The 27,681-nt window shown below is 41.0% G+C and overlaps 1 protein-coding gene across 3 annotated transcripts in view; it reads right to left on the bottom strand.

The window, feature by feature from the left end:
- CYB5R4 (cytochrome b5 reductase 4) overlaps positions 1–27,681 on the bottom strand; it is a 544,645-nt gene that overhangs the window by 347,614 nt on the left and 169,350 nt on the right. The window lies entirely within an intron of this gene.

Raw genomic sequence — 27,681 nt, 5'->3', positions numbered from 1 at the left:
GCAATCTCTCAAATGTCTTAAAAAATATTTCCCTTCATTAACTGTGAGAGGTTCCAGACACCAACCTGTCGCCAATATCCAAATCCTTGTAAGGTCAGAAACTCTGAAACATTATTATTGTTCCAAATAGGGGTAAAACTATGTGAAAGCGGTAACCTTTCGTATTTGTTTATTTTTTTTTACATAATATGACATTGTAGGGTATTTGGATGAGTACATATGAAACTTGTCTGCCTCAAGACTTCAAAGTAATGACTTCTCCAACCATGTATCAAAGTGTAGCTCCCACAGAGCGATTAATAATACTATTATATTCTCGCTATCCTACCGTATGTAAGGCAACGCTAGGCCTCCTTCGTCCTTGGGCTTTTGTAATTGTAACATCCCTGGTGGCATGCCAGCATGGCTCCCATCCTCCACCATGCAAAGCCGTCAACCTACTCACCAGTCCAGGCTGCACACTGTGATGCTCTGCTTGCTGTGTGCATGTGTCTTGTCTGCATGCTTAGGGCGGCGGTGCCAGAACTTCCTGATTCTTAAAGGAACAGTGCGCACATTCCTAAAGTGTCCCCAGCCTATTGCTGTGAGGCACTGGATACTTAAAGCACCTCCACCCGTTGGGAGGTGCCTGAGCAACACTATCTTTCAGTGTCTTCTGTGCAACTGCTGAGTTGCCAGGTCCTGTCCTGTATCTAGCTCGTTTCCGCCACCATGGGGGATGAGTACCCAGGACTGTACCCTGAACCTGTACCTGTGTCTATTTCCGCCACCCTGGGGGCCGAGTACCCAGGCCCGTACCTGAATCCCATTACTGTGTCAGTTCCGGTCTGAACTGTGTCCTTGCCCATTACCTGTTAGCTGTTCTATGTCCGATCTTTCCCTTTACCTCCAGTGTCTGTTCCAGTACCTTCCTCATATCCTGCAGTGTCTGTACCAGAACCTATCTCCTACCTGTCATCTCTGTACTTCAGTTTGGGAGTGTGTCCACTCGCTACTTCATTGTAAGTACCTTGTGTGTATCTGGCTCTGTTTATCTCGGATCCCTGTCCATGAATCTATCCTCCGTATACCTGATATTCTCCTGTGCTATCCGTACCCTGTCTGTTCATTGTGAACAGAGCCCTGTCTTGCCTGCCCGCTCTGCTCCTGTCCGCACCTGCGGTTCCGCTCCTGTATCCCAGTCTGTACTGGGCCCTATCCAGCCTGTCTTCCTGCCTGCCTGTATACCAGCCGTCCCTGCCAGTACCTGCCTGTATACCATTCATGCCTGCCAGTACCTACCTACCTACCTGTATACCCGCTGGTCCTACTGCACCTGCCAGTGCTTATCTATATACCAGCCGAACCTGCCAGTACCCGCATACCTCAGTGTGGGTCAGCAGCCGTGTGACCGAGGTCTGCCCTGGTGTAGCACCTGGTCCACCTCCCTCATCCCTCCTCGGATCACGGAGTCGATAAGCTGCCGTACATCCGAGGTCGGATCTGGCAAGGCCCCTAGTTACTCCCCTCTAGGCACACCTCGGTCCGTGGCCTAGTGGGACCACAATCCACGCTCAAGCCAGACAGTCCAGGCATGAGCGTAACAGTAATGATTCCATTTTGATATGTGATTGTCGTTTTCGCCAAATAAGGTCTCTAAACAAGTAATTTATTTTATAGAACCTGTTTTGGGGTAGCCAAATTGTGGGATTGTGCAGAACGTATAGGAGTTGGGGCATGAGTACCATTTTGATTAAGTTAACTCTCCCCACCACTGTTAAATATAACTTGGACCATGCTAAAAAATTAAAATTTAGGTTAAAATGTTAGGTTAAAATGTTCATACTCTGTGAGGTGAGAGGATACTGTAATTCCTAGGTATTTAAAACAGCATACCACTTCCATTGGAACATTGGCCCCTTGGAGGTGCTCGCAGAGTCCAAGGGGAGCAGGACCAACTTGTCTCAATTTATTGTTAAATCAGAAATCCCTCCAAAGCTAAAGATAATCGCTAGCATGCTCTCCAGAGACCCGCAACATTCCCTAAGGAATAAAAGTAAATCATCAGCACACAATGCCACCTTCTCTTCACTGGTCTTGTACTTAAATCCATTTATTTCAGGCGTTTTATGGATTACTGCCACAAGGTGTTCAATTGCTATTGCAAAGAACAAGGGAAACAGAAGGCATACTTGTCTTGTACCTTTATGCAACAAAATTTGATTAGACATAGAGCCATTTGCTTTTATTTTGGCCTTTGTGTCCTAATAAAGCAATTGAATCCATTTTATGAATTTGTCCCCAAAGTTCATCCGCCGCAACATAGCCCACAATTATTGCCATTCTACACTATAAAAGGCTTTGGCGGCGACTAAAGACAGGATCACCTTTGACCAATATTATCAGCCCTTGCTTTGAATATTAATATATAGCCTTCTGAGATTCATCGCAGTGGACTTATTGGGCATAAACCAAGACTGACTGGGGTGTATTATTAAGATTACTTTTGAGAGTCTGTTGTCTAGCCCCTTGGTAAGAAGTTTGATGTCCACTGTTAAAAGATAAATGGATTTATAGGATGCTGGTAGGCTGGGGTCCTTGCCTTGTTTAGCTCACACTGTAATTATGGCCTTCTGCCATGGACATAGGCAATGATCCCTCCTTTAAACATGAATTGCACACCTGTAATAACACTGGTAGTAATATTTCCTTATATCTCTTACACTTTTGTGTTTTCATTGGCTGTAAGCCATAATCATCAACATTAATAAAAATAAACACTTGAAATATATCACTCTGTTTGTAATGAATCTATACAATATATGAGTTTCACTCATAAATTAACTTTTTGATGATATTCTAATTTAGTGAGATGCACCTGTATATAATTGAAGTTGTGTTTTTATTAATGAGAAGATACCCCTTTAGTTCCCCTTCGATTTTCTCTACAATATACCGTATATTCCGGCGTATAAGACGACCTGGTGTATAAGACGACCCCCTACTTTCCTGTTAAAATATAGAGTTTAGGATATATTCACCGTATAAGACTACCCCTTTTCCAACACATACCAAACACCGGTAAAAATTTTAAAAAAACAGATTTGAATTTAACATGGTCCTTTTTTTAATTTAAATTCTTATGACATGCAGGTATATAGCAGGAAAACTGTCACTCATAAACATATTAAAATAGGGGGGACCCCACGTCATTTTTTGGGGGGGTCCCCCATTCTAATAGCTAGTAAAGGCTAGGTATTCAGCTGGGGGCTGATATTAGTAGCCTGGGAAGCTCGGTGGGTATTACCCCCTTCCCAGACTTCAAACATCTGCCCCAGCCGTCTGCTTAACCTCCGCTAGAGACTATAATGATGGTGGATCCCACGCCAATTTTCTTTTTAAAAAATCCTTTATTTTAACACTAAATGACAATTGAGGGGTTAATAAAGATGCAGTCCCTAAATTATTATTAATTTTGTAATTAATTTTTCCCAAAAATGTTGACGTGGGCTTCGCCATATTTTTGTGTCCAGCCAGGTACAGCAGGCAGGAACGGGCTGCCCCCAACCACCAGCTGCCTATTTGTACCTGGCCGGACACAACAATATAGGGAAGCCCTTTTTTTTTTAAATTATTTCATGAAATAATTTAAAAAAAAAAGACGTGGGGCTTCGCCCTATTTTTGTGTCCAGCCAGGTACAACTAGGCAGCTGGGGGCTGGAATCTGCAGCGCAGGGAGGCCCAAGCTTTCTGGCCCCCCCCCGCTGCAAATTGCAGTCCGCAGCCACCCCGGAAAATGGCGCGTTCATAGAAGCGCCATCTTCTGGCGCTGTACCCAACTCATCCAGGGCCCTGGTGCGGTGGCTCACTGGGTAATAAAGGGGTTAAGGCCAGCTTGGCATTATCAGCTGGCCCTAAGCCCGAAATTCATGGGGTCACGCCAATATTAGACATGACCGCCATGAATTTCTAGTAAAGTAATTAAAAAAAACACAAACACCCAGAATAAAGTCCTTTAATTGAAATAAAGACACAATTTTTTAATGTTCTAAATTAAACCATACTTACCATCACGCCCATTCCAGCTGAAGCCAACGATCTCCTGCAATAAAAGTAAAATAATAAAGCAACCTCATCCTTACCTCTCCATGGTTCCCAGGACCGGTCCAGCTCTGCTACATTCACATGACAGGCTGCACCGCAGCAGAACGCTGCCGTTCAGCTTGCCATGCGGCAGACACTGAGAAGCGCAGGCATGCTTGTGCTCCTCAGTGTCTGACTGTGACGGCATCCAGATGAGCCGAGATCATGTCCAATGAACTCGGCTCACCTCATGCACGTCACTGACAGCGTGGGAAAATTCTCCTGCTCCCCGCATGCGCAGTAGAAGTTTCCCACGCTGTCAGTGACGGACGTCCAGGAGGTGAGCTGAGTTCATTTTCGGCTCATCTGGATGCCGTCACAGCCAGACACTGAAGAGCGCAAGCATGCCTGCGCTTCTCAGTGTCTGCGGGATGACAGGCTGGATGGCAGCGTTCTGCTGCGGTCCAGCCTGTCATCTCGATGTAGCAGAGCTGAAGCTGTCCTGGGAACCATGGAAAGGTAAGGATGAGGTTGCTTTATTATTTTACTTTTATTGCAGGAGATCGTTGGCTTCAGCTGGAATGGGCGTGATGGTAAGTATGGTTTAATTTAGAACAATAAAGAATTGTGTGTTTATTTCAATTAAAGGACTTTATTCTGGGTGTTTGTGTTTTTTTTAACTTTTACTATGGGGTTAGTAATGGGGGTGTCTTATAGACGCCTCTCCATTACTAACCTGGGCTTGATGTCAGCTGGCATTATAAGCGGACATCAACCCCAGCCCTATTACCCCCTGCCACCGCACCAGGGCAGCGTGGAAGAGCGAGGCTAAGTGCCAGAATTGGCGCATCCTATGAATGCGCCATTTCTGGGGCGGCTGACGGCTGGTGTTTCTAGCCTGGGAGGGGGCCAATATTCATGGCTCCCTTCCTGGGCTATTAATATCAGCCCCCAGTTGTCTGCCTAGCCTTTGCTAGCTATTAAATTAGGGGGGACCCCACGTCATTTTTTTTGTGGGGTCCCCCATTTTAATAGCTAGTAAAGGCTATGTATTCAGCTGGGGGCTGATATTAGTAGCCTGGGAAGCTCCGTGGGTATTACCCCCTTCCCAGGCTTCAAACATCTGCCCCAGCTGTCTGCTTAACCTCCGCTAGAGACTAAAATTAAGGGGAACCCCACACCAATTTTTTTTTAAATAAATCCGTTATTTTAACACTAGATGACAAGTACAGTAACCAGCAATGTCACTGTACTTCATATATATGTGACTGACATGTTTCTATCTATCTAATCTATGTGTGATGCTCTATCTTTCTGTTATAAATTGTCGGGTACAGATGCTGAAATGCCGGCCGGCTTTTTTAAAGAGACGGTGCATGAAAACACTATTATTTGTTTTAATAAATCCTTTACACTAAATGACAAGTACAGTAAGCAATACTGTCACTGTACTTCATATACAGTTATATGAAAAAGTTTGGGCACCCCTATTAATCTTAAGCTTAATGTTTTATAAAAATTGGTGTTTTTGCAACAGCTATTTCAGTTTGATATATGTAATAACTGTTGGACACAGTAATGTTTCTGCCTTGAAATGAGGTTTATTGTACTAAAAGAAAATGTGCCATCTGCATTCAAACAAAATTTGACAGGTGCATAAGTATGGGCACCCTTATCATTTTCTTGTTTTAAATACTCCTACCTACTTTTTACTGACTTACTAAAGCACTTTTTTGGGTTTTGCAACCTCATTGAGCTTTAAACTTCATAGCCAGGTGTATGCAATCATGAGAAAAGCTACTTAAAGTGGCCACTTGCAAGTTGTTCTCCTGTTTGAATCTCCTCTGAAGAGTGGCATCATGGGCTCCTCAAAACAACTGTCAAATGATCTGAAAACAAAGATTATTCAACATAGTTGTTCAGGGGAAGGATACAAAAAGCTGTCTCAGAGCTTTAACCTGTCAGTTTCCACTGTGAGGAACATAGTAAGGAAATGGAAGAACACAGGGACAGTTCTTGTTAAGGCCAGAAGTGGCAGGCCAAGAAAAACATCAGAAAGGCAGAGAAGAAGAATGGTGAGATCAGTCAAGGACAATCCTCAGACCACCTCCAGAGAGCTGCAGCATCAACTTGCTGCAGATGGTGTCACTGTGCATCGGTCAACTATACAACGCACTTTGCACAAGGAGAAGCTGTATGGGAGAGTGATGCGAAAGAAGCCGTTTCTGCAAGCACGCCACAAACAGAGTCGGCTGAGGTATGCAAAAGCACATTTGGAGAAGCCAATTTCTTTTTGGAAGAAGGTCCTGTGGACTGATGATACCAAGATTGAGTTGTTTGGTCATACAAAAAGGCGTTATGCATGGCGGCAAAAAAAAACAGCATTCCAAGAAAAACACTTGCTACCCACAGTAAAATTTGGTGGAGGTTCCATCATGCTTTGGGGCTGTGTGGCCAATGCCGGCACCGGGAATCTTGTTAAAGTTGAGGGACGCATGGATTCCACTCAGTATCAGCAGATTCTTGACAATAATGTTCAAGAATCAGTGACAAAGTTGAAGTTATTCAGGGGATGGATCTTTCAGCAAGACAATGATCCAAAACACCGCTCCAAATCTACTCAGGCATTCATGCAGAGGAACAATTACAATGTTCTGGAATGGCCATCCCAGTCCCCAGACCTGAATATCATTGAACATCTGTGGGATCATTTGAAGAGGGCTGTCCATGCTCGGCGACCATCAAACTTAACTGAACTGGAATTGTTTTGTAAAGAGGAATGGTCAAAAATACCTTCATCCAGGATCCAGGAACTCATTAAAAGCTACAGGAAGCGACTAGAGGCTGTTATTTTTGCAAAAGGAGGATCTACTAAATATTAATGTCACTTTTCTGGTGAGGTGCCCATAGTTATGCACCTGTCAAATTTTGTTTGAATGCAGATTGCACATTTTCTGTTAGTACAATAAACCTCATTTCAAGGCAGAAACATTACTGTGTCCAACAGTTATTACATATATCAAACTGAAATAGCTGTTGCAAAAACACCAATTTTTATAAAACATTAAGCTTAAGATTAATAGGGGTGCCTAAACTTTTTCATATAACTGTATATGTGACTGACATGTTTCTATCTATCTAATCTATGTGTGAAGCTCTATTCCTTCTATTCTAAATTGTCGGGTGCCGGCTTATGCCGCTGCTGAATTGCTGGCTTTTCATATATTGTCACAGAAGCGATGCGAACTTCCCTGCTCCGGACACAGCGCACCGCTTCTGTGACAAGTGAAAGCTGTCGGCACAGAAGCCCTGCGCTGTGTCCGGAGCTGGGAATACGCAGCGATGTGTCAGTTTCAGCACAGAAGCGCTGACTGTCTGGACCTACCGCCGCCGTATTTTAACTCCCTCCACCTTATATTAACTCCGACATGGCAGGGATACGGCCACGGCAGCTTATTAACACCCCCAGAGTATCCCCGCATGTCAATTTCTGAAAGTTCAAAAGCATTACCGGCGTATAAGACGACCCCAGACTAGACAGAAGATTTTTCAGTCTTCAAAAGTCGTCTTATACGCCGGAATATACGGTATATAACTTGCAACCAAAAGTGGTTTCATTTTCATGTGGGTATGTATTGCACTGGGAGATTGAGAAAGCCTAGTGAGACACAGAAAGGCGAATAGGTCAGATAGCATTCTTGGCGGATGTCATATATAAGGCCTTGCATTAGTTCATTTCCAAGAGCCAAGTTAATTCCCGATAAAGACAAGAATGTGGATGATAAACAGAAATATTGGTATGATGATGAGCGTTTCAAAGATCAATTAAAGCTCTTTAAGTAAGTGACCAAAGGGGGTGTAATTGCCATCTACCCTCTTAGCTTCATCCCTCCCTCTATCCCAATGAGTGTCTGGTATATTAAAATTCCCAATTATAATATAAGGGATTTGTGGGAAGCCAGCAATAATAGTGAGAATTTAATGTATAATTCTACTGGAATACGGTGGTGGTTTGTAGAAAGAGTTTATTAATAGAGATTTTGGTAAATAGCTTACAGAACAAACATACATGTTTGACCATCTGTATCTATTATCACTTTAAGACACTCAAATTGTGCACTAGAACATACTGACTTCCTGAGAGAATGCAGAGTGTGTGTAGTGATAGTTGGCTTGTAATCACTTCTTATTTAGTAGATGAAGTTTCTCTCAGGTAAGATGCATTTCTTGCAAGCAGATCAGAGCAGATTTTTCTGTCTGAAGATACTGAAAGATTGCCTGTCTTTTAACACTAGAGGTGAGATCCCTTACATTCCAGCTAATGATTGTTACGGGCCCCGCCATACTTGGCAGAATAGATATATGCGATTTCCAATACTCTGCAGAGCATTTCTGTTTTACATAGATAGTTAAGCACATATTATAGGATTGTCAACATTGTAGAGCAGGGGTGGGGAACCTCAGGTCCGCGGGCCATTTACGACCCTCGATTACTTTTTTCCGGCCCCCGGGCAGATTCCCAGAGGTCGCAGTGCTTGGGCCAGCAGCTATATTTTGACGGCCACCAGCCCTTTAATTTCTTCTTGCTCTGTGAGCACACGCAGTGTTCACTACTGTTGAGGTGCGTGCAATGAAAGATTACATCCAGACACCAGTGCCAGCGTCAGGACGTACTTTGTGGGCGAAGTTAGCGCACGATTTGTGTGGCCCCCGAAGGATGGTATAAATATCTAAATGGCCCTTGGCAGTAATAAGGTTCCCCACCCCTGTTTTAGAGCATTACCAAAAGAAAAAAAAGACCCTCCTATATGAAACCCCAACCATAGCAAGTGAATATGAAACTCCTCCCTCTGATGGAGTGGGCCAAATATGCCCAAAAAAGGTTCCTCTGCTGAGATAATCTTATAAATGTGCCACTGCTGTGTGCTGTGTAATGGCCATGTCTGTCCATGCTGGGGCATATAGTCAGATCATGCCACAGCTCCTGGGCAGGGGAGGAAGCAAAAGAAAACATACCAATTTTACAGCATGAGATCGCAGCTGATTCTTTTTGTGAGGCAACACATTTAATTGCCTGTTTTTAAGCAATGTTCATCTGTGATCCCATCCTGTAATGTCTGTATACTCTTTTGCGTCCTCCTCTGCCCAGGAGATGTGGTATGATCAGATCATGCTCCTGTATGGTCAGACACAGCCATTACTCAGTACACAGCAGGGGCACATTTATAAGATTATCTCAGCACAGGAACATTATTTTAAATACATCTAATTGTGGAACTTATTATCATTCCAAGATCTATTGATTAAAATTAACTTTGTTCCTGTGAAAACCCCTTTAAGTCTGTTAAATATTAATTACGGTTATTCATTTTATTTTTAATTCTGAATTCTGTACCATACATTGCATAAGACTGCATCAGCCATCGTGCTAGGGTTTCTAGATGGCATGCGCTATTTGTATTTTTAGCTCAGTGTAAGTTAGTACCATAAGTAGAAGAACAGCTGGTATGACAGGCCTATATAACCCATACATGAAGGGGGGCTCGTGGGTCTTTCCATTCTACATTACACAGCTCAGTCCTAGGATCTACGCTGACTGAGGAAACAGATGCCGACAAAGGCCCAAGCAGACACATGGTGTCATCCTGACACACGTGCTGGACACAGACAGATGCAACCTACCATTCAGGATCCCAGGAAAAGATGGGTGAATCTCAACTATTAAGCTAATTATGGACAAATGGACAATCACTTTGTAACTATTTCACCTATTTTATGTAACTACTGCAATTGTTCTTTTTAACGGACAATCCAAGAATAAACCGCTACATTTTTGTAGAAGAAAATATACCAAAAATGCCATCTATGTATACAAAGAAATGGGCAGCCACCTGTATTACAGATGTCTGTCCATATGCATGCTGAAAACAGCATACGCAAAGGAGGAGAAAAATTCAGCATTTAATGCAAAAAGTATTTATTAAATAGTACATGATAAAAACACCAATAGATTCAGACAATGAGGTAGTGTCAGATAGAAAGTGCTTACAGATTTGGTAAATACATTGTAGTATGTTTGTGGTAATTCCATGAAATTCCCCAATTACACATTGCCAACAGTAAAAATTTAATTGTTAATAATAAATTGTAAATTAAGGCAAGAGAACTGGTATAAAAAAATCACAGGATCAATAATATGACGTTATCCCACTGACAGCTGTATGGAGGCGGGTAAGAATAAAATAGTGTTGGTGGTATTCAGTTATGGGCCCTTCTCCAAAGCAGAAATGATAATACAAACAGCGGGATAATTACCGAGCAAAGAAGCACAGCACAGGCAGAGATGAAAGGGTAATGAGGGTAACAGCCCGACGTACGTTTTGCGGCGTCCCAGGCCGCTTTCTCAAGGGCAAGAAGTTGTTTTTTTTGTATAAGAATATCGTGATATATATTCTTTAATCAATCACATCTGATAAGAAGATTGAGGACTGATATATTCTCCAGATGGATTGACAGGCACCAGAATCAGACGAACTGAGGATAAGATGTGCTGATCAAAGCCCAGAAGTTAAGAAATCTGAAGGTAAGCAAAATATGGATATAATCTCTTCTTTTGCTAAACAAAGTAATCTTAAATTCAAAGTTACTGACGAAACTGACTTAGACGTTTTGTGGTTTAGCTTATATAGAGAATGTGAATTGGAAAATTTACAGTTAGATTCTAAGTTGGTATCTTTTCATAGAGACAAAGAAAAATTGAGAAATATTCTACAGTTGGTTGATGTATTTCATAGTCTTGTGTCAGAAAAGTCTAAGCAGGCCAATTGTGTAGAAATCGTGTCAAATGGTGATACGGATTCTGACTGTAATGTGGAAATTGGACAAGATTTGAGACACGTGTGTTTAACAGGAACTGAAAGTGACCTTGTGTCTGACGAAGAGTAGCACATACAAAAAACTGACATGGGAGGAGACATAACAGAGATACGAGAAACTGACATATTAGGTGATTTGGGAGGAGACATGATAATGGACCTAGGTGATGTAGGAGGAACGGACGTTTAAAGGCAATTAAAAATGCAGAGAACTTAGAAGCTATAGAGGTCCAATTCGAAATTAAAGTTAGGAAAAATTTGTTAAAGTTATACAGGGAAAATATATATTCTTGTACAGTGTTAGCCAGTAGATAGAAAAATATTTAGATTTGAGAGTCCTCAGTGGTTGATACCTTGTAATGGCTAACTGAAAAGATGGTAACAAATTGCAAGCTTTCGAGACTATGCAGGTCTCTTCATCAGGCTAGTATACCACAAAATCTGAAGAGTCTCATATTTCACTCTTTTTTTCTAAGTATATAATTCCACATGTGTTAATTCATAGTTTTGATACCTTCAGTGTGAATGTACAATTTTCAAAGTCATGAAAATACAGAAAAATCTTTAAATGAGAAGGTGTGTCCAAACTTTTGGTCTGTACGCTATATACACACACACTTGTATACAGTAGAGATTGTGTATAATTGTATTTATATATATTTATAGTAATATAATAAAATTTTAGATTAATTAGAACTTCATAAATTAAAGTATCAATATTTTGAATTGCATTAGAGCCAATATATGTATAAGATATTTAAATTATTATGTTGCTGTATGAATTTGATATTTAATCTTATCTTTTATGTTTCCTTAGAATTTTCATTCCAAAGCAGGATTTGATCAAACAACTGTTACATGGATTTATTTCTTTATTCACACAGGAAGTTGAAAAAAACTGCATGATTTTGTGTGTATAACATATTTAAAATAATAACATTATAACTAGTTGAACTATATTAAGTGTTACACTTATTAATTAATTATTTTGTGCTGCTAAAATTTTCTGTGCATGAAGTGTTTGTGCTTTGTAACTAAAGTAACTTTAATGCATGACGTGTGACAGCTGCAGCATCTGAACTTTGAGCAAATAATAGAATCCCATTCATTCTATTTTCAGCTGATGTAACTGAAATCCAAACATTCAGTAAAGAAAAATCTTATATTAGTTGTATTTGGGGAATATTCAAAGACATTAAGATATTAAATTTAATAGTTTACAATGCGCATTGATAATTAGGATAAAAAATGTTGGGGTTACATATATATATCTATAACTTCATATGTGTAATGTTTGAGTTGAACGAATCTGTGACAGAGTGAAATGTGATGAATATATGAGCAGCTGCTAAGTGAAGCTGAATGTATGCTAGGAAAAAAAAAAACACACCTTGTTTTTTTAAGTGAAGTTACAAAAATACATTTAATTCCGAGAATATTATGATACATAATTATTATCTACATAAAGTATATTTCACCACACATCAAAATGGTTTATAAAGAAAATTTACATTTAGAATAATTTTTCCACATGATAATTTTATAGAATTCAAGGTTATTATTTTTTAATGGTTACCCAGATGAATACACACATTTTGAGACAAATATGTTACAATTTGATATGAAATTTATGCAAAATATTTAAAGAAGAATAATTATTTTTAACTTTGGTTCTGATATTCATTATTTTATAAAATAATATTTTTTGGCATTAATGGGGAAAATGTGTTTTTGATCCTGATTACATGATCCCATTTGATCAATACTTATTTTTCACACATTTTAATTAAGAAGAAATATTAATAAGGTACAATGGTATAACTAAAAGGGTATTACATGCAAAGTTGCATAACTTAATCATTTTTGGTAATATAAGGCTATGACAAATATGAAATCATCCAGATAATGAAAATATAAGGATATGACATATAAAAGCCTTATTCTTATTTTTTTCTTATTTTTATTTTTCATTTTTTAATTTTTATTCTTTTTTCATTTTAATTCTCATTTTTTATTTTATTTCAGTACAATATCTCAATTGAGAAAACACATCAATATTTAATAAAGTAATGTCTAATACAAGAATATTGCTTCAGTAAATATAACGATATGGTTCCAATATATAAAAAATGTTTCAGTTTTCTGAGTAAACACAACAAGTCATTCTTGCAATCATTCTTTCATTCATTCATATATTTTTTCATTTTGGTTCATGAGTATACATTTTTTGGTATTATTGGTTTAATAAAGATATAAACACTTGTTGTTTCAAAACACACAATTACCTATGGGTGGAAAATGTAATTACACCTATGACATAAAAATATTCTATCACATGAAGAACTTGATTAATAATGAATTATCTATTATTGTTTTATTATTCCAAACATAATTTATTTTAATATTTTGATAATAATTAGATGTATATTACTGATTGCTATGGTACGCTGTGATTTTATAGGTTAGGAAAATTGGCAGATTTGGTATCAGATTAGGGAATGAAGACTTTAATCAAAAAAACGCAATTATGAATTCTATCTTAATAAAGACTTTTCAGATTTATAAATCAAAGAGATTCTCAAACGTTACAAGAAGAAACAACCAATATCCGGAAGTCGCAGAAGGTAACTAGGTGTGAATGCTGAATGATAATAGACTGTGTCAATTACATACAATACATTCTGACCACTGACCCCCAGGACTGCAGAGGACGATGATCCTATATGAACTAGGTTGTGTTCAAGTTTTCATCAGGTTCCAGTGGTTTCTTATCACCTGCAACGCTTCAATGATAGCTGGTGAACAGGTAATTGTCAGGATTCTGCCAGCCTGACAGGTGTCCTGTACATTAAGGACTAAGTACTGGTTATGGTTCTATATAAAGCAGGGAAGTGTCAAGTTAACCCTTGCTTTGCTGACCAAAGATGTCACATCTGTTCCAAAAGAGACAAGAGACCAGTGCGGACGACACGGAGGATTTTAGAATTATCTAAAGACTATCCAACATAAGTCCAGGTGACCCTGCACAAATATTAAAGCTACATTTCATCTATGGACTTTGTTTTCTTATCAACATTTAATTGACAATAATGAATACAATTATGGACTGTACAATATCTACACACTATAATTTATTTCAAAGGAGTTTTCATCTAAAGACTGTGTTTTAAAAGAAAAAAAGAAGACGACGAGATAAAGACCCGATGACATCAGATGATGACGATTGGACCCGTGATTGCTTCGATTTAGATTTAGGAAAGTATAATTATACATGTTAAATGAATATTAGTCACGGCTTACCATAGCATAAATTCACATAATTATGCTATTGAATACATATAACAATAATCTGATATTGATATTATTTTTATTAATATTATTATTATGAACATTAAATTATATTGCCAAGGAAGAAGAAAAAGAAAGATGATCCTATTATCCTAATGATGAACCTATTTAATTTGAGGATTCCAGTTGATGTCTGTCACCCTCAAAATGGGGAATTGTTAAATATTAATCATGGATATTCATTTTATTTTTAATTCTGAATTATGTACCATACATTGCATAAGATTGCATCAGCCATGGTGCTAGGGTTTCTAGATGACATGCGCTATTTGTATTTTTAGCTTGATGTAAGTTAGTACCATAAGTAGAAGAACAGCTGGTATGACAGGACTATATAACCCATACATGAAGGGGGGCTCATGGCTCTTTCCATTCTACATTATACAGCTCAGTCCTAGGATCTACGCTGGCTGAGGAAACAGATGCCGATGTAGGCCCAAGCAGACACATGGTCTGATCCTGACACACATGCTGGACACAGACAGATGCAACCTACCATTCAAGATCCCGGGAATAGTTGGGTGAATCTCAACTATTAAGCTAATTATGGACAAATGGACAATCACTTTGTAACTATTTCACCTATTTTATGTAACTACTGCAATTGTTCTTTTTAACGGACAATCCAAGAATAAACCGCTAAATTTTTTTATAAGAATATTGTGATATATATTCTTTAATCAATCACATCTGATAAGAAGTCCTCTAAAAAATATATAAGTAAATATATATATTTTTTTACAAAGTCTCCTTGGGGGACAATTCAACCCCAGTTAGGCACAAGGACTGCAGTATATTTATAATAGAACCTGAATAAGAGGTCAACATTTGCATAAACTGTCCAGCAACAAGCAGAGACATATTTTTTCCTTATACTCACGGATCACCGTATACAGAAAAAAGTATAGCTTGTTCAACTTGCAACATCCTGAAGTAGATCTCTGCATATTTGCCTCATTCTTATCCAGGCAGCGAAGGGCTTCTTTCAAATCCTGAAAGTGTACAGTACCTCTGGCTACCACCATTAACTTAGCAGGGTACATCATTGAATATGGGATGTGCACATTTCTCAGACTTTTTTTGATATCAAGGAATTTGGCTCTTTGTTTCTGCTCTTCTATAGAATAATCTGGAAAAATCAACATTTTTTGATCCATTAATCATTAGATCTGGGTGGTTTCTTGCCTGCTGCAGAACAATGTCTCGGTCTCGGTAGTGTAAAACTTTTGCCAGCACAGGTCTTGGTGGATGTCCAGGAGGGAGAGGACGGGTTGGCACCCTATGGGCTCTTTCCACAGCAAACAGGGAGGTTAAGGAATCAGGCACAATTTTTAGTTTCAGACAATTTTCAAATTATTCAGTAGAGGAAGAGCCTTTTCAGGGACACCAATAACTCATATGTTATTGCTCCTTGATCTATTTTCAAAGTCATCTGCTTTCACCAAGAATGCTGATATTTGCGGTGCTGCAAGCCTGTTCTCATTGCTTGTATTGGCTATTTAATCTTTTAAGGAGCCAACTCTGCCTTCCACTGCCCCTACACTGTTTTCTATTTTCTGTAGTTTGTGATGTATGCCAACTATCTCATCTTTAAGACCACCAAACTATATATTCAAAGCAGAGAGAGAGGATTTTCAATGTACCACTGCCATAAAAATATCTTTTAAAGTAGGTTCCTCAGGTACCTGTATCTCTCCTTGGTGCAAGTTAGATTGAGGCAGGGAGTACTGTGTCACATGCAACTTTGTGGTCTTTTCGCCCCTCAATCAATGCAGCTGCCTCTCCCATCTCCTCCTCACCCGGTTCACCTGCTCCAGAGCCCATGCATGACCTGCGTTTCTGTGCAGGAAAATCACTCCAGCCTGGCCACCACTTCCTTCATCCTCGTCTCTCCTGCTCCATCTGCCTCCAGTGCGATGACCGCGGCGCCACTTTGGATCTAAGAGGCCGCTTCTCGCACCGTCTCTGACATTTTCTGATCATTTTTTTCCTCTGGGGCAAAGTACCTCTACACTCAGAAAGTTATCTGGTAGGTGTATGGCAACTTTCAGGATGATCCTCACGTCATATATCGGATAAATAGCTAAATACTCGGCATGAGTTCTTCCGTTTGCTTGCTCTCAGATGCCATGCTATGACACGATCTCACTTGATCCTTCTTTGACAATTGTATTGACTTTAAAGTAAAGCTGAATACAGTTATTATTCAGCAATTAGAAGTACAGAAGGAATCAAATGCCAAGAACACTCAGCTTTATTCAATAACAGTCACTCTTTCTTTTAACCTTCGTCCGGCTGAGTAGGTACAATTTTAACTATTCCGTTTTAAAATTGCAATAACTTTTTTTTCGAAAAGCCATAGAGGGCTGAAATTTCGTGACATCTCTGCAGTTTTGGTCCAGAATATATTGGCCAAATTTCAATAAAATATCTCCACCCCCTTCCGAGATAAGGGGTCAAGATATTTTTGCATCCATAACAAGCTGCATAGGTACAAATGTACCCTCATATATTTTGAATGAAGATAATGCAAGGAAAAAAGAATAATATTTTTTTTAATGATAATGCTATTTTATTATTATAAACAAGTAAAAAAACTGTTCATTTACATTATAAGAGAAAATGTAAGAAACTTTTTTTATTGATTTTCTTTGCAAGTAATGCATGTTGTCTTTGCTACCGAGTGTTCATCGCAAATGGGTTTCACACAAACCACACAAGACTTTCTAGTCTTACGTTGTTTTCGCCTCAGGTCTCGGCAGACATAGCAACTACCAACAACAGGGGAGGGTCCACGACTACCATGAGGTATTTGAGGGCCAGCTGCTGCTTCCGATGCTACCAGAATGCATCGTCCAAGCACCATTTCTACTGCACCTCGAAGAAAATGGTTTCTCATCATCATTCGGTTTGTAATACGATCTTCAATTGCAGGCATACACAGCTGATTTGCGAGATCTTTCAGGAACTTTCTTCGTTGATCCTTTGTCCTGAAGCTTGGATTGTGTTCTCTGTAGATGATGTAGGATGTTAACCCCGTGACGTCAATCATATTGTAGAAAAATGCCAGAGGCCAACGTAATGTTCGTCGTTTCACAGTGTACTCTCCCAACATTTTATCCATAACATCAACTCCGCCTTTTGTTTTGTTGTAGTATTTTATTATCTCTGGCTTGGCTGCTAGTGTCTCTTCAACTTCTCCCGTCATGTGCATAGATGATAGAAGCACGACTGATTTGTTCTTCTTTGGTACATATGAACAGACTGTTGCATCATGATTGTAGGCAAAATTTGTCGAGTTTACAGGCCTTTCTTTGGCAGGCTGCATGTTGCTAGGTAGGAACCTTTTGTTTTTCTCACTGTACCAACTAGTATCATGTTCCAGGAGTTCAATACCTTAGCTAGTTCCATGGTTGTAAAGAAGTTATCGGTGGTGACATTTCTTCCAGAGCCTTGATACGAGCTCACTAGGTCCAATACTGTTCGTTCACCAATGTTTACTTGTCGAGGACCATCAGTTGGTTTCCCAGTGTAGAGCTGACCTTGTAAAGGGTAGGCGTTTGACGAATCACAAGCCCAGAAAATCTTTATGCCATATTTAGCTGGTTTTGAAGGTATATACTGGGTAAATTTAGTATGGCCTCTAAATGGAAATAATTGCTAGTCGACGGTGATACAATTATATGGCTTGTAGGCTCTCTCCAGATTTCTGTTCAGCATTGTCCAGATGTCCCGTATTGGTGCCGCTTTATCTGTTTGCACATGTTCTGCACGTGTATTTTCGTTGTCAAATCTGATAAATCTGAGTATCATCTTGAAGCGGTCACGAGACATGGCTGCACGTATAAGAGGCAGAGCAGCAACATTCCACATTTCCTCCAGATTCTCTTTGTTGTCTCTGTGCACACCAGCAGCAATCAGTATGCCCAAAAATGCATGGAGTTCAGTTTCAGTAAATTGCTTGAATGTTTTTTGTGGTGGCCATTCAGAAGAATCAGGAAAACGTTGTACCAGTTCATTGTTGTAAGCATCATAAACTCTCTTGGCCTTTCGATTCGTTTCTCGGAATATGATGTCACACATCTCGGGAGTCATGATTGACTTGAATAGCTCTTTTGCTGTATACAGGTTGCTGATTGCTGCAGGGCCACCTCTTTGTCGTAGGATACTAGGAGATTTTGTTTGTGCATTTGGCAGTGGATCACTACACCATTGAGTTTTATCCTTAGCAGTCCAAATGTCGCCTGCACTTTGAGGCACAGACTCATCCTCAACACTTTCGTCTGAGTCGTATTCTTTTTCCTGCTCTATGACCATTTCTTATTCAATGTCTGAATCTTCTTCAGTAACATCCACTTGTGGTACATAGTTTATCATCATCAGATGCAACATATGGTTCTTCCTCATGCTCAGAATCAGATTCTTCAAGCATTCGCATTATTTCATCAGACGTAAATCTGTAAATATGAAAAAATGAAAAATAAATAATTTTCCGAAATACTACACAATACTACATTATTGGCTTTTCACAAAATGATACTAACCTGCAAACACGTTTTCTTGGATTATGGCGGAAACTAGATCCAGCATCACTATCACTCATGATGACTTGGTAGATGAATTTTGGCTTCGTAATTTAGTTCAGTAACACGTGGCAAGTAGAATGAAACTCGATTCTAAAGTGCAGATAAAAAAGTAAATCATTTCTAGTGATAATTATTTATAAATGTCATTTATATATTATGTAAACCGTATACGGTTTCATAATTTTCATTCCATCTTCGACTGTTTTTTCGACCAATAGGAAAATTGTAACAGAGCCACTATCTTTATTTTGTGCTGAATATAAGTAAAACATCGTAAAACAATATGTAGATACTAATTATTATCCATTTTTCATATAAAAATCATACCTATAGTGATAAGTTTCATACAAAATATATGTAAGCCAAGTCCAGGCTCAAAGACAATTTCTGACTGTTCTATCCCCACATAAGGCGAATGAAGGTATAACTGGCTGTTAGATGCTGTGAGACTTTCCTACCTTCCTATCAAAGAAATTGAAGACTTCACAAGCCTAGAAATGTGTGTGCTCACAGCAATGAGATGAACAGCAAAATGGCTACTGAGAGGAGGGAGGCAGGAAGAGAAGTAGAAGCCACTCCCAGTTTGAATCAACTTAATTGACAGCAACATAAGTGAGCAGTAACAACACTGGCCAATAGATATCAGCATAACATTTGTAGCTGAATGAACTTTAGTTTCTGAAACCAAGTAAAGGAGAAAGTCTTCCCACAGTGGAGGTATATATGATGGTACAATTGTACCTCTGCAGCCTGTTAACGTGGTAAAATTATGCAGCCTGACTAAGGTTAAACCAATGCAGTTGGAGCTCGCTTTGTTTTTGAAAACAGAGATTAGGGAATATGCAATAAATGATTCAGATGGAAATACCACGTCAAGCTAACCAGAAATAAAACTTGTTAGCGGATCTCACAATCTCATGAGATTATATTATTTCCTTTATTTCTGATTTCCTAATACACTTTGTATATGCAAACTCACTCTTACCAATCTTTGAAAAAGATCAGAAACTAAAGAGAAGTAGTGTATACATTGGTATATACAGCACAGGCAACAGAAAGCTAAAAAAATGTAGACAATTTGACAGCTAGCTCCCTGAAGTTAGGCAGTGGGGAGCTAGCTCTAAATCAACATGATATCAGAAGTGACACCACTTAGACGGAGCAGAGAGGAAGAGAAGGAACTGCTCTGTCGACTTACATTAAAACAAGGGATATCCCATGCAGCACTCCGTATCCCGTGCAGACTTGGTACAGCCCCTCCACTAGGTTGTACAAATTTTACATACTCCAAGAACCCAAGGCACCGGGTATCTTCCTTCCACAAAAATATTTTTACTGACACCAGTGTACACAGAGGAAAGTTACCAACGTTTAGGCCAACCAGGGCCTTTGCGTGGCCAAAACGCTGCTCTGTTGACTTGAAGTCTGTTACGCTCACGCCCGGACTGTTTGGCGTGAGCGTGGTTAGTGGTCCCACTGGTCCACAAACCGAGGAGTGCCTGGAGGGGCCTGACTAGGGGCCTTGTCAGATCCGACCACGGACGCACGGCGGCTTAATCGACTCCGTGGTCGGATGAGGGAAGTGGGAGGTGGCCCAGGTGCTACTCCAGGTCAGACCCCAGTCACACAGCTGTTGACCCACACCCGGGAATGCAGATACTGGCAGGCAAGGCTGGTATGCAGACAGGAGGGTACTGGCAGGTAGGTAAACAGGCTGGATAGGGACCAGTACAGACTGGCATACAGGAACAGAGCCACAGGTGCAGAGGGGAAGGGGAGCACGGCAGAGCCGCAGGTGTGGAGGGGAAGCGAAGCAGAGCAAAGCCGCAGGTGCGGCGGGGAAGCGGAGCAGGGCAGAGCCGCAGGTACGGAGAGGAAGAGGAGCAGGGCAGAGCCGCAGGTGCGGGGGGAAGCAGAGCAGGGCAGAGCAGAGCAGAGCCGCAGGTGCGGAGGGGAAGCGGAGCAGGGCAGAGCAGAGAAGCAGGTGCGGAGGGGAAGCGGAGCAGGGAAGAGTTGCAGGTGCGGATGGGAAGCGGAGCAGAGCCGCAGGTGCGGTGGGGAAGGAGAGCAGAGCAGAGCCGCAGGTGCGGAGGGGAAGGAGAGCAGAGCAGAGCCGCAGGTGCGGAGGGGAAGCGGAGCAGGGCAGAGAGGAGCAGAGCTGCAGGTGCGGACAGGAAGCGAAGCAGAGCAGAGCCGCAGGAGCGAGCGGACAGACAGGACCGGGCTCTGGCAACTCACAGTTGCACAGAACACACTGTAAGAAAGTGTTGCTCAGGCCCCTCCCACTGGGTGGAGGAGGTTTAAGTATCCAGTGATTCACAGCAATAGCCTGGGGACGCATTAGGACTGCACACACTGTAACTTTAAGCATCAGGAAGTTCTAGCGCCACCGTCCTAAGCCAGCAGACAAGAGACAAGCACACAGAAAGTAGAGGAGCATAGTGCGCAGCCTGGACTGGTAGGTAAGTTGGCGGTCTTGCATGGTGGGAGATGGTAAGCCATGCCAGCACGCCGCCAGGGATGTTACAACGTCATAGAAATAATCTGAGCCAGGAGAGATTATCGCAGGCCAGAACAGGCAGGTAGTTAGCAACTACCAGCCTGTAAGTTCTTAGTCCAATCGTTTTTGACGCAGGGAAAACGAGCAGCACGAAAACCGTGATAAAACCTCATCGTGGGAAAGTAGCCTAAAACACAGACGAAAACGCAGCGTCTTACAGTTCCAGCAAAGTGGATGGGATTTCTAGACATCTGATGTCCACTGTGCTTCTTATTTACACTGTGTAAACTCACCTGCGGTGTGTTTCTCAAATCCGCAACATGTCAATTTCTCTTGCGGGTAAGCCGAGTTTTCTGTGGCAATTTTAACATGATCTAACATAAAACAGAACGATAATAGACAACACCAAATAAATGTATCACGTATATTACTGAATATTCACTATATGGTCAACAAATGCTACTCAAAGAAAGAATGAATAAACACTAGACAAAATGAATATAAAATTAAATTTTTATTAATATCCAAAGATAAAACTTATGAGAAAAAGGGAAAGGAGAAAAGAGAGGAGATTACTCGGGACATACAATTTCCCAGAAAAAGATATGGGGTTGTTAGTACATAATATTGATAATGGTTTACCCTGGGTATGTACAATAATTAAATATCACAACATCCGTATAGCAGCAAAAAAATATATATAATGTATGAATAAATATAACAAATAAATCCAAGTGGATAATATATAATAAATAAACTTACTATACTAAATACATTGTACATTAGATCAGATATATAACATACAAACCAGGGAAGGATAAATACCATAAAGTAAGCACCCAAAAACCTCCAACGCCATTTCGCCGTGTGGCTTTTTCAAGGAGCATGGGAAAGATGGTAGCAGAGGGTATTATATATGTCCTCTGCATATACAGGTGCTTCTCACAAAATAGAATATCATCAAAATGTTAATTTATTTCAGTTCTTCAATACAAAAGTGAAACTCATATTATATAGAGTCATTACAAACAGAGTGATCTATTTCAATTGTTTATTTCTGTTAATGTTGATGATTATGGCTTACAGCCAACGAAAACACAAAAGTCATTATCTCAGTAAATTAGAATAATTAACACCTGCAAAAGCTTCCTACGCATTTAAAAAGGTCCATTAGTCTGTTTCAGTAGGCTCCACAGTCATATGGAAGAGTGCTGACTTGACAGATGTCCAGAAGAAAGTCATTGACACACTCCACAAGGAGGGTAAGCCACAAAAGGTCATTGCTAAAGAAGCTGGCTGTTCATAGAGTGGTGTATCCCAGCATATTAATGGACAGTTGAGTGGAAGGAAAAATTGTGGTAGAAAAAGGTGCACAAGCAATCGGGATAACAGCAGCCTTGAAAGGATTGTTAAGAAAAGGCCATTCAAAAATTTGGGGGAGATTCACAAGGAGTGGACTGCTGCTGGAGTCATTGCTTCAAGAGCTACCACATACAGACATATCCAGGACATGGGTTACAAGTGTCACATTCCTTGTGTCCAGCCACTCTTGAATAATAGACAACACCAGAAGCGTCTTACCTGGGCCAAGGAGAAAAAGACCTGGACTGTTGCTCAGTGGTCCAAGGTGTTGTTTACAGATGGAAGTAAATTTTGCATTTCAGTTGGAAATCAAGGTCCCAGAGTCTGGAGGAAGAGTGGAGAGGCACACAATCCAAGCTGCTTGAGGTCTAGTGTGAAGTTTCCACAATCAGTGATGGTTTGGAGAGCCATGTCATCTGCTGGTGTAGGTGTTAGAACCTTGCTCTTAGGTTTTTTCTATTGCTGGTCACATGACCTTGTTGGCCTATTTAGTCCTGCTCCGCCCTTCTGGCTTTGCTGGACTTCATTGTATTACTACTCTTTAGCTAGCCTGTGCTCAGTATCTAACTCTGTTAGTTTGCTTGGTCTTCGGACCTCTGTGTTCTATATATTTTGTTTGTTCGTCTGTCTGCTACTATTTCTGTTAGGAGGTGTCCATTTTGCTCCCAGTCCCTAGTATTTGTAGGGATTCCTTCCCCTCATCTATAGGTCTCCGTACAGACTAGCTGAGGACTTTAGCAGGTCTGATCGCTGGATCAGGTTCCCTGTTACATCGTAGGGATCAAGCTGAGTTCTACCGTAGGGACAGATCTCCTCTCTTTCTTTAGCTCTGGTAGCAGAACATAACAGTAAGTCCAGCCTGCAAATTCTCTAAGGAAAGATTTTTCTGTTCCATCATGGTGTCGGTTCTGGATTTGGCTAAACGCCTGCAGGGACTCTCTCTGGAGGTGGCCGAGCTCCATCAGCACGTGAGTAACTGTCCTGGAGCACATTTCTTGGAGCCTAAGGTACGTTTGCCTGATTTATTTTTTGGTGAACACCAAGAATTTTTTTCATTTAAAAATGCTTGCTTATTGTATTTTCGTTTGAGACCCAGGTCCTCTGGGGATGAATCCCAGCGCATAGGGTTCATAATGTCACTTTTGCGCAAAGAGCCTCAGGAGTGGGCCTTTTCTTTGCAACCTAGTGATACATGCTTTAGATCAGTGGATAGTTTTTTTTCTGCTTTGGGGCTATGATATGATGATCCTGACCGTGTCTCATCTGCTGAGACTGAGTTGAGACGTTTGAGACAGGGATCAAGTAATGTGGAAAAATATTGTACTCATTTCCGTCGGTGGTCTACTCAAATAGGGTGGAACGATTCTGCTCTGAAGAGAGTCTGTTTCTTGCTGGGCTTAGTGAAAGGGTTAAAAAACTGCTCATTGCTTATCCCACACCTGAAGATTTGCAACAGGCTATGCAATTAGCTATACGGGTGGATAGGAGACTGCGTGCAAGGGTTAATGAGAGTAAATCCTCTGCTATGTCAGTTTCTGGTCATGAGAATGTGTGTACTGACAGTGGAGAGCCGATGGAGATTGGAGCGATGGCACCTCGCTCTCAAGAAAAGGACCGCAGATTTTCTGAAGGTTTGTGTTTCTATTGCGGAAATTCTGGTAATTTCATTAAAAGCTGTGTGCTTCGTATGAAGAAAGAAAAAAAATGGTCAGTCATGCCCGTATTGCCTGTTTAAATTCCAAGGGTGTATTTTTAGCTGCTTCCACTATTGCTCAGGAAAAATTAATGGAATTTCGGGTGTTTGTCGATTGTGGGTCTACTCTGAATGTAATTGATGGGGAATTCTTGGAAAAACTCAATTTAAAACCCGAACCTTTGTCATCCCCCATTGCTGTGGTTTCTGTGGATGGCTCCCCTTTGAAGAATGTTACTCTCAAGGTCTGTGAATTTCCTCTCACTATTAATGGTGTTCACCATGAGAAATTGGATTTGGTAGTTTTGAATAACTTGCCTTCTCCGGTGGTGTTGGGATTGCCCTGGTTAAAATTGCACAATCCTGTACTGGATTGGTCTACCAATGAAATTAAATCCTGGAGCCATAAATGTTATGACAAGTGTTGTAACGGGCGTATTGCAGCTGTGGATAGGGGGGAATTGCCTGGGCCTATTCAGGATTTTTGGAGAGTTTTTTCTGAGAAGGAATCGCAGGTTTTGCGTCCCCATAGAGACAATGATTGTACTATTGAATTTGTCCCTGGAGCGACTCTTCCTAAAAGTCGTTTATTTAACCTTACTATTCCTGAGAGAAATGCTTTGGAGGAATACATACAGACAAGTTTGGCCGCCGGTCACATTAGGCCTTCTAAGTCTCCTGTAGCGGTTGGATTTTTTTTTGTAAAAAAAAAAGACGGCGATTTACGTCCTTGTCTGGATTTTCGTGAGATTAACAAAATTACTGTACGCAATCCTTACCCACTGCCATTGATTCCTGATCTGTTTAACCAGTTAGTGGGGGCCAAGTGGTTCTCTAAAATTGACCTTCGGGGGGCATACAATCTGTTGCGCATTAAGGAGGGTGACGAAAGGAAGACTGCTTTTAACACTCCTGTGGGTCATTTTGAGAATCTGGTTATGCCTTTTGGTCTCACCAATGCTCCTGCATTTTTTCAGAATCTTATTAATGACATCCTTAGACCTTTGATCGGCAAAAATGTGGTTGTGTATTTGGATGACATTTTGATTTATTCGCCGGATCTGGAGTCTCATTGGCGGAGCGTACGTGAGGTATTACAGTTATTAATGGACAATTCGCTTTTTGCTAAGCTGGAGAAATGTGAGTTCGCTGTACAGAGAATTAGTTTTTTGGGTTACATTATCTCCAGCGAAGGTTTTGAGATGGACCCGGTGAAAGTTCAAGCTGTGCAGGAATGGCCTAGGCCTATTGGTTTGAAATCGATACAGAGGTTTTTGGGTTTCGCCAATTATTATAGAAAATTCATTAAAAATTTTTCTATTATTGTCAAACCTCTGACCGATCTCACCAGGAAAGGTGCTGATGCGGTTAAGTGGACTACTGAGGCCATTGAAGCCTTTGTGTATCTCAAGGAGAGGTTCAGCTCTGCTCCCATCCTTATACAGCCTGATGTGACTAAACCATGTTTGGTTTAGGTTGATGCTTCCTCTGTGGGGGTTGGCGCAGTATTGTCTCAGGGTAACGGGGATGGAATACATCCCTGTGCCTTTTTTTCAAAAAATTTTTCGGAGACTGAACTGAATTACGATATTGGTAATCGGGAATTATTGGCTATTAAACTCGCATTTGAACACTGGCGCCACCTCTTGGAAGGTGCTGAATTTCCCGTTCAGGTTTTTACAGATCATAAAAATCTGATATATCTTGATGCTGCCAAGCGCCTGAATGCCCGTCAGGCTAGGTGGGCACTGTTTTTCTCGCGGTTTAATTTTTCCGTTACTTACATCCCAGGTACTAAGAATGTTAAGGCGGATGCCTTGTCTCGCAGCTTTTCTCCCATAGTCGGTGCTGAGAAAGAGGAGAACATTTTACAAGAAGGTGTTGTGATAGCTGCTTTGGACTCCGTTTTGGAAGATGAGATTCTTAAAGCACAGGAGAATGCCCCATCTAACACTCCCCATGGGAGGTTGTTTGTGCCTGGGACCTTTAGGAGAGATTTGTTTGTTGAGTGTCACGAATCTCGGTTGGCAGGTCATCCCGGAATCTCTGAGACCAAGAGACTGGTGGGTCGCACTTTTTGGTGGCCTGGATGGCAGAAGGAAGTCATTAAGTGGGTGCGTCAATGTACTATATGTGCTAGATCTAAGTCCTCACATACTCCTGCTGCGGGGTTACTTTGCCCTCTGGAGGTTCCCAGTGCTCCTTGGACACATTTGGCTATGGACTTTATAACTGACCTTCCCCCCTCTGAGGGTTTTACTGTCATCTGGGTGATCGTGGACCGTTTTAGCAAGATGTGTCACTTGGTTCCCTTCGTCAAACTGCCCTGCGCTAAGACTCTCGCTAAGGCCTTTGTCAAGGAAATTGTCAGACTTCATGGCGTTCCTACTGACATTGTTTCTGATAGGGGACCTCAGTTCATGGCTCGTTTTTGGCGCGCCTTTTGTGACAGGTTGGGAGTTCATTTGTCGTTCTCATCCGGATATCATCCTGAATCTAATGGCCAGACAGAAAGGAAAAACCAGGATGTTGAGCAGTTCTTGCGTTGTTTTGTGGCAGACAATCAAGAGGGGTGGTCTGAGTTTCTGCCACTTGCTGAATTTGCTCTGAACAATCATACATCTTCTTCTGCTGGTTGTTCGCCTTTTTTTTGTTGTTCTGGGAGACATCCGTCGTTTGGGTCGTTCTCCAAGTTGGTATCTGCCGTGCCTGAGGAGGAGAATTTTTCCGGCGATTTGGAGAGAGTTTGGACGGATGTGCGTGGTAATCTTCAGGAGGCTAACAGAAAATCTAAAGACTACTTTGATAGGAAACGACAGGAGGTTTTGTTCGCTGTTGGTGACATGGTTTGGTTGTCCTCTAGGAATCTGCGGTTGAGGATTCCTTCTAAGAAATTGGGTCCCAAGTTTGTAGGGCCCTTTAAGGTGCTTCAGGTTGTCAACCAATCTGCTGTTAGGTTGGAGTTCCCTACCTTCTGGAGAATTAATCCGGTGTTTCATGTCTCTGTTAAAAAAAGCTGTTGTGTCGGATTGTGACGCCTCTGCCTCTGTTCCTCCGGTGGTGGAGGACGGGGAATATGAAATTTCTCGCATCCTTAATTCTAGACGGTATAGAGGTAGTTTGCAGTATCTCGTGGCCTGGAAAGGTTTCGGACCCGAGGATAACTCATGGGTGAGGTCGGATGATGTTTCCGCGTCCAGACTTATCAGAGCGTTTCACAGGAGATTTCCTGATAAGCCTGGTCCTAGGGGATCC

Source organism: Phyllobates terribilis, unplaced genomic scaffold (assembly GCF_046119375.1).
Source record: "Phyllobates terribilis strain yellow unplaced genomic scaffold, ASM4611937v1 Scaffold_3__8_contigs__length_932513732, whole genome shotgun sequence".
Taxonomy (NCBI): domain Eukaryota; kingdom Metazoa; phylum Chordata; class Amphibia; order Anura; family Dendrobatidae; genus Phyllobates; species Phyllobates terribilis.
This window is presented reverse-complemented; position numbering and strand designations above follow the sequence as displayed.